Source organism: Phyllostomus hastatus, unplaced genomic scaffold (assembly GCF_019186645.2).
Source record: "Phyllostomus hastatus isolate PE091 unplaced genomic scaffold, TTU_PhHast_1.1 phas_scaffold_1066, whole genome shotgun sequence".
Lineage (NCBI taxonomy): Eukaryota > Metazoa > Chordata > Mammalia > Chiroptera > Phyllostomidae > Phyllostomus > Phyllostomus hastatus.
In genome coordinates, this window is record NW_025334004.1 from 13333283 (window position 1) to 13341078 (window position 7796).

Below are 7796 nucleotides of genomic sequence, written 5' to 3' on the forward strand. Positions count from 1 at the left end.
CACCATTTCATACAGGGAGCGGCCACCGCGCTGCTGGGTCCAGAGAGTTGAGGGGTCTCAGGAAGCGAAATCGGGCCTCAAAGGTACTGCAGAGAGTCAGTGTTCCCACCCCAGGTCCCAGGCCGCCCCCCTTCCCCGTCTTCAACCCGATGACCACCTCACCAACACTGTCACTGGGCTTCTCGGCCGAGGACGCCTCCTCTTCCCTGTGCCACCTCATCCACACCCTGCGCCCTCGCTGCAGTGTCTGCGAGGGAGACCAGCTCCTCTTGGGGCCTGCAAGCTTTTGTTAGCGTTATGTGAGCCGCTAGTGACAAGGGCCCTGAAACCCAACTCGACCAAACTCATAAAAGGGGTCACTGTCTCTTTAATTAAAGTTCCCTGTTTGGAGGTTAAAGACAAACCCGTTTGATGCTGCAGGTGTGTGTGGGGGTGGGGTGGGGGAAAGGGGTGGAGGGGGCTGGAGGGAAATGGAATTCTATCCTTGGAGGGGAGCCGGGAGGGCCTCACCAGGGTCAGACTGGCTGACCATGGAAAGTCTGATGGGGGCCCCCCACCCCCGGGGTCCAGAGTGCAGTGAGGGTCACAAGGGAGAAACCAGGCAGGAGCAGGGAGGCCGGCACAGCCAGCTCTGACTGTCCTGCAAGAACGCCCCACACAAACCGCCTGCCTTCTGCTCCCCACCTCCATTATGCCCACTTCCATTATCCCCACACCCCAAAAGTTCTCCGTTAAAAGCAGACCCAGGGCCTAATCCCCTCTCCCTATAGAAGCGACTTCATCACAGTTTAACATAAAAAGATCAGCTGGTATCGACCCGTAATTTGGACCCACGCCACGCTATTGGCAGAAAGACAGAATAAGTTAGGGTGGCCATGTTTCAAAAATTCTCTGTGTGCACTCAATCACGGCCCAGGGAAGGCGGGCGGGTGCGTAATAACCCAGCCGCGCTCTCCATTTCCCCTGTAGATCAATGCTAATACCAGGAGGCCCCAGAAGATGGATGGAACCGACAGGAACCTTGAAATCCCGACACGGGGGCTGGTGCCTCAACCGATAAAGGATTTCACTGCTACTGGGGCGGGGACACGGAAACCCTAGGGGCCACGGGAGACAGTCTGGTGGGGGCAAGGAGGTGGGCAAGAGGGAGCAGCCTCTCTTTCACACACACACTCATGTCCTCACTGACACCCACAGTCGCTCACACAGCCACTGACTGATGCACACTCCAGAGTCACTGACACGCACGCCATTGGCCGACACACATTATCACTCACACACTATCCAGCCTGCAGCACCGACACTTCCCCAAGAGGCCTTGACTCTGGAGCAGCCACTCACACGTGTCTTCGCTGGTACACACACACACAGGCATGTGAGCTCACATCTGCACACCAGAGTCAGGGTCTCTGACACAGACACTCGTGTTGACATATTGAGATGCAAACGCACCCAGCCACTGGCACCCACACATTGCCACAGTGAAACATAAAGACATACACACCCACACACAAGGACACTTCCCTGTCTTTCCATTCTTCCTTTCCGTCCCAGCCCTTCTATCCATTACCTTCCAATTCTGTTTAGAACCCTGATGGCTGATGATCAACTGGGGCACTTCCCAGGCCTTATGGGAAGAACATCACTGAGACAGATGTGTACCAGACACACAGGCCTGCAGACACACCCAGACAGGAACCCACACACACGCTGGGCTGGAAGGAGAATGGGTTCCAGGGACAGCTCAGCCACAGATTTGTTGTATGGCCTTGGGCACGCCACTTCCTCTCTCTCTCTCTCTCTCTCTCTCTCTCTCTCTCTCTCTCTCTCTCTCTCTGGGCCTCTATTTCTTCATCAATAAAACAAGAGGTGGGACTGGGAGATTTCTAAGGTCCTTTTCCAGATCTGAATTTCTCAGTCTATAACAGATACAAATCCTTGCAAAGAGTCACACTCACACACACACACACACACACACAGCCCCAAGCAGGTACGCCCCACCAGATTTTGAGCATCTGGTAGCCTGAAGCCACACCCACGCTGACACGCAGGACCACACAGGCACATGCTACTCTTCCCAGCAAGGGTGGCTGCAGCGGGTACAGCAGCTCCTCATCCTTCCCAGAGCTGGATGTCAGCAAGTGGCAGAACCCACTTGCTGGGAGCAAAGCACTGGGGGCAGAGCAGAGATGGAGCATTGCTTCGAGTTCGAGGGAGAAGGTGAAGTGAAGGGCAGGGGTTGGGACTTGCAGGGGGACAGGAAAAGAAGCACAGGGCTGACTGCCAAGACTGCCCCCACCCCCACACAGACCCCCTTTGCTCAGTTGTCTGATTCCTTTCTTTTGAGCTTCCCACCAAGATAGGAGTCCTTTCCACAGCCTCTCACTGACATCTTGTGGCCACCTCTAGAATCGCAGGCATTTCAAGAAAGCATTTGGTCCCCTACAGAGAAGCAAGGCCCTACCTACAGCCCTGACCATCCTGGACAGAAAAGTGAGTCTGATCCCTAGGGGTCCTGTCCCTTCCTCAGGGCCAAGGAAAGGTGCAAGAGAATGACATGTACCTTGAGCAGGGACAGGTATAAGAACAGAAGTCTGCTTTGGGAAAAGGCTTCAGGGACACTTGTGACAAAAAGGACTGGAGAAAAATAATAGCTTAAGGGAGTTCCAGTGTATGGTAGAGATGTAACCCTATTTCCTGCAGCCCCAGTCTGAGGTAGGGAAACATCAAGACCCTGACCTAGAGGGGCTTCAGTCTGAGGGAGGACATGCAACCTTTCCCCAGGGGTCCTCGCCTGAAGAAATAGACTCAGCCCCAACTTCCTGGAAGCACAGTCTGACCCCACTTGACCCTTTTACAGAGAGCCTAAGCATTGTATGTGGTGGGGTTGGGGCGGCCAGTACAAGACAGCTCTGCCCTAAGGGAGACTCTTATCTTGAGGAGGGAAAAATCCCAGTCCCCCCATCAGGGACCCCAATCTTATCTGAGGAACATGTGATTTGCCAGGAGTTGGAAGTCCCCAGCTAGCTCAGCCTCCCATGCTAAGCCCTGACCTGGAAGTCTAAAAGGAATAGGATTTCTGGGTCTGCATCAGCAGCCTAAGGTTGGGAAGAGGGCTGGGGATGCGGGCCCTCCAGAGCCATCCCCACCCATTCTGAAAAGTTCTGGTAAGGGAATGGAGAAGGACCACACCTCCCAGGTCCTCCCCGAGGTAGCCATGACTAAAGTCCCAGGTCTGTTTTGGGACTTCCCTGGACCAGTTCCTCCTGGACCAGCTCCTCCTGCTGGAGCCTCCAGCCCTTCTGGAACCAGGCCTCGGTCACCTGGAAAAGACGATTATACCCACACAAGGCAGAGGCCATCGGTTGCCAACCGGGAGCTAGGGAACCCTGGAGGTGCTAGGCTGATGAGTTTGTTATAAATTAGAGACTCATTAAGGGAAGGTGAGAAGGGCTCAGTAACAGCTTTCAGGGCCCATCTTTTCGATTTCTTGTTCGGTTTGTTTATTGCGATTGTTCCTGTCTCATAAGCTTATTGCAAAACCAATAAAAATGATCTATTCAGAGAGGGGAGCTGCTCTTTTGACTGGTAAGCTGCTGCTTGGTCCTGAACCCCACCCCTCCCCCTTCCCGTGACTGCAGCCCCAGCCTGGTTGACCAGCTGTCTCCCGCCGCGGGGTCAGCAGAGGGTGCCAGATTCCTGCTCACCAGAAACTATGTCCACCTGCCACACAGCCACCCTGGGCTGGCCTCAGGCCTCCAACCTGGCCCCAGTGACCACTGCACCCCAGCCCTCCAGCTCACCTCTGATGGACACAACAGGTCTGAACTGGGCACATATCAGGGCTCAGTTATGGGAGACAGGAGGCTAGGATGGGGATTTGGGGACAGTCACTGGAGCCTGGAATTTCAGGAGGGATTTTGTCTCAGTTTCCTGGCTATGCCTCACTGAGGCCATGTCCTTAGCATAGGGTTCCCGAACCTGAGGTAGCATGGAGCAAAAGAGGCCCCAGAGAATCAAGTCTTGGCTTTGACCTTGATGCTAGCACAGAGGCCCCAGCCTCTTGCACATCCAGGAACCTATTCACAGTTGAAACCAAGGGCCCAGGAACCCCTCTCCCAGGTGAGTTGGCGCTCATCCCTATCCCTGTTCCACCAGTGACATCAGTTCCAGTTAGTGACCACAATATTTCTGAGGTATCATGGGTTTCCTTATGTTTCTGGTGCTCGATTTCAGAGCCTTTCAGATGACTGTGGTGGGGAGTGCAGAGTTTACGGGAGTCGGAGGAGCCAGTTCTTCACTGACCATGCAGAACTCCAGGAGGGACTCCTGAGATCACTCTGTCCAACCCCTTCATGTCTTGGATACAGAATAAGGGTCAGAGACTTGGCCAAAGTCCCACAGCTAGGAGTGGCAGAGCTGGGACTAGAATTCAAAGTGACAGACCCTTGTACCATTGCTCTGCGTCGTCCTCTGTTTTCCCTGTCCGTGCCAGAGAGCATGTGTCAGTCCCTGCAGCCAACACAGGTCACAGGTCCCCCTTTCCCTCCCGGCCCTCTGATGACACTCTTTTCTCTAGAGCAAACTCAGCGTCTTGCTTCAAGGCCAGTGTCCTGGCTCTGCCTGGGGGCCCAGAGGAGGGAAAGAACCTTGCACAGAGGCCTTCAGAGTGTCTCTGTCACTTCAAAAAGATAGCATCAGTGGACTCTCCTTTGTCTGTTTATTTTGGAAAAGGAGGAGAAGAGGGGGAGGCGGATGAGGAAGAGCAGAAGTTTTCAGGAAGCAGAGCATCTCAAGGACTTGGCACGTCTTCAGAGAGAACCATGTCAACAGCCAGTTTCCCTCAATCTCTTTGTGTTGGCTTATTTTAACACACACTCACTATAGCGCTTACTTGTGTTGGGCACTATTCTAAGAGCTTTATATATTAATTAATTTTTTTAATTTTACATTAACTTAATATACATCATACATATTAATTTATCGAGTCCCCTTAATAATCCTTAAGGCCAGTACTATTATTATTGCCACATTACAGAAGAGGAAACTAAGTCACAGAGGTAAGCAGCTGGCCCAAGGTCTGGCACCTAGGGGAGTGGCCACTTCACCATCCAAAGCCAGGCAAACTGGCTCTTATCCACCAGGCCTGCACCTTCTCTCTTCCGAAGCCACAGCACAAAGGCTGGCAGGGCCCCTGTAACCTGGGGAGGAAGCAGCACTCTGAACACTCAGAAAAGACAAGACATCCTTGGTGTCAAAAGCAGTGTCTCCTCAAGTCTGTCTCTGTTAGCTACCATCCTGGCCATCTGTGCCTTAGCTTATTTGAAGGCCTATGTTTCATGTTTGGGTGACCAAAGGAAGCATAGATAGTCTGGTCCTCCCTTATCAGCTCCACGTCGAGGAGCCTTTGGCTGGATTTTGGAAGCCAGGGCTCTGGTGTGCCAGGCACCCACTGACAAGTTGCTCATGGAGCCTAGCTCCCTCCCACGCAGCCGCCTGTCCTGACATCTCTGAGAGGGCCTTTGATTAAAGAGACAAGTGACTTTGCCCATTCTATTGATCAGAATAAATTACTAGGAACTAATTTATGGGCTTCCCTACAGCCGATGACATGGTGGATTGTGCGCTATTGGTCAGTAAATTGGATTGTCAGGCTAGATTATTGGTTCATATACAGTTATCTCTCATAGCAGTATCAGGGAGCCCAGGTAGAGGAGTGAAATCCTTTCTCTGCTGCCAGACGCCAGGATGTGAGGCCTTCTCCAGGGCTGGCCGGGAAGGGCAGAAAGGGGAGAGGAGGCAGGGGGAGAGAGGAGAGGCCAGGCAGGGCCTCTGTGTAGGATGCTTATTAATTAGTGCAGCATCACAGCATTAAAAGAACATTAGTGTGGAATCGTCTGCAGAGTGATGGGGAAATGACATTGCGGGCCTCCTCCTGATTCTCCAGCTACGGCTCCGCTGGGTAGAGGCAAGGAGGGGGTTGATGAGCAGACAGGGGGATAGGAAAGAAAAAAGATGGAGGGATAAGGGTTCAAGAGGAGGGGAAGGGAAAGAAGAGGCCGCATTTGCTGGGAGTTGCAAGCAGAGCAGGTCTGCTAAGTGCCAGCGTCGCTGAGCCCCACGCGGGGGAAATGGAGCTGCCGTTCTGCTCCGTACATCACAGCCAACGATGAAAAGTTCTAGAGCTGGGATTTCTCAGGCAATTTGGCCAGTGATGCATGGGGCAGTAGATCCTCGCGCACTCTTCCGTGCTTCTGCCAAGCCAGCAATAACAAAAACTTATTTTTTGCCAGGGAAACGGATATGAGTCAGGCAGCCCATCAGGAGTAAGGGGGGCTTCACCACGCCGCTGCGATTTGTACCGCTCGGCTGTTTCCCCAAGCTCTAAAGACCTGCCAGGAGGTGACAAAGGCGAGACAATTTCAAGTTCACAGTCCTGTGTCCTCGAAGCATAACAGCAGCCATAGATGGGGACTCTCAGGGGCTGTGGGTTGCAAAGTCAGCGGTCCTTCCCCCAAGCCCACTGAGGAGGGGGCATGGGGTGAGCAGGAGGAGAGAGGCAGAGAGATGAGGCACTTGAGAAGCCGGCACCCTTTTCCTCTCTGTGAATTCCTAGGGGCAATGCCCTCTCCTCTCAAGGGGCCTGGCAGGAAGCAGGGAGAGGGGAGGCAGTGTGGGCGTGCCACGCTGGCTGCAGGGATGAGAGTGTAAACACCCCAAGTGAAAGCCCCGTGTGCCCTCCTGCCACAAGCTTCCAGGTTTCTACCAGCGTGCAGACCCTGAGACCACCCAGTCCCCGAAGGGTGACTATGGAAACCCCCCCGGTCTAGTTTTTTCACTCTCTCTGTTTGGAGCGCTGAGAAGGCCTGCACCTTCCCCGAGGCATGATCAGGAACACAGATAACCTGTTCTTTCGGCTGCAGGCCTCAGGGGAAATGTTCAAAGGAGCTCAGAGCCCTTCTGACTCCAGCTGTCACTCAACAGACACTGCCAGTAACCCCACAAGTACATGCCCGCAGGGCCCACTGGCAGGGACCCAGGCCCTCCAGCTCACTTGAGTTGCCACTGAGAACAACAGCAAGGAGGTCTCATCAGTGTCACAAAGCCACCAAGGTCACCATCCCTTGGTGTTGCTTAGCATTAGCAGACACAGGGAATGCAGATTGGGGTCCTTGGAAAAGGCTTAGCACCACAGGCTAAAAATATTCTGCACGATCCACTCGATCTTAGCCAAAAAGCTGAGAAGCAATATTCTTCACAACCCAAAAGATAAATGTCAGAGGTTTAGAAGGTAAAAGACCCTCCCCGCACCCCCAGGCTCTGCATGCTATGCATGCCCACCCCCTGGTCACTTTGCTGTCCAAAAGTTAAACTGTGGTCTTTGGCCACTCATTTCATCCTGGGCACTCTCCCTTTCTGCCCTCCATTGATAGATGTGACATTGAAAGCGGGCAGACCACTCTAGACAGAGGAAAACAGAGCAGGGACCAGACCCTGGGCCCCAAGGCAGAGCCTCCTGTCTGGCACCGCTGTGCCCGGCTTCCATTACAGCAGCTGCGCAGAAATGAGCACACAGGCCCCCCAGAGCACAGGGGCCTCCGAGATGGAAAAGTTTGCAAAGCTCGGGGAAAGAAAAGTGGGCCTGCTCATCGGTCTATAAATTAGAGACTCATTAAGAAGAGGCGGGAAGGGCTTTGGGGGCCTGTGTCTTTCGATTTCTTGTTGAGCTGGTTTATTGCTATTGTTTCTATTTCATACGTTTATTGCAAAACCAATAAAAATTATCTATTAAGAGC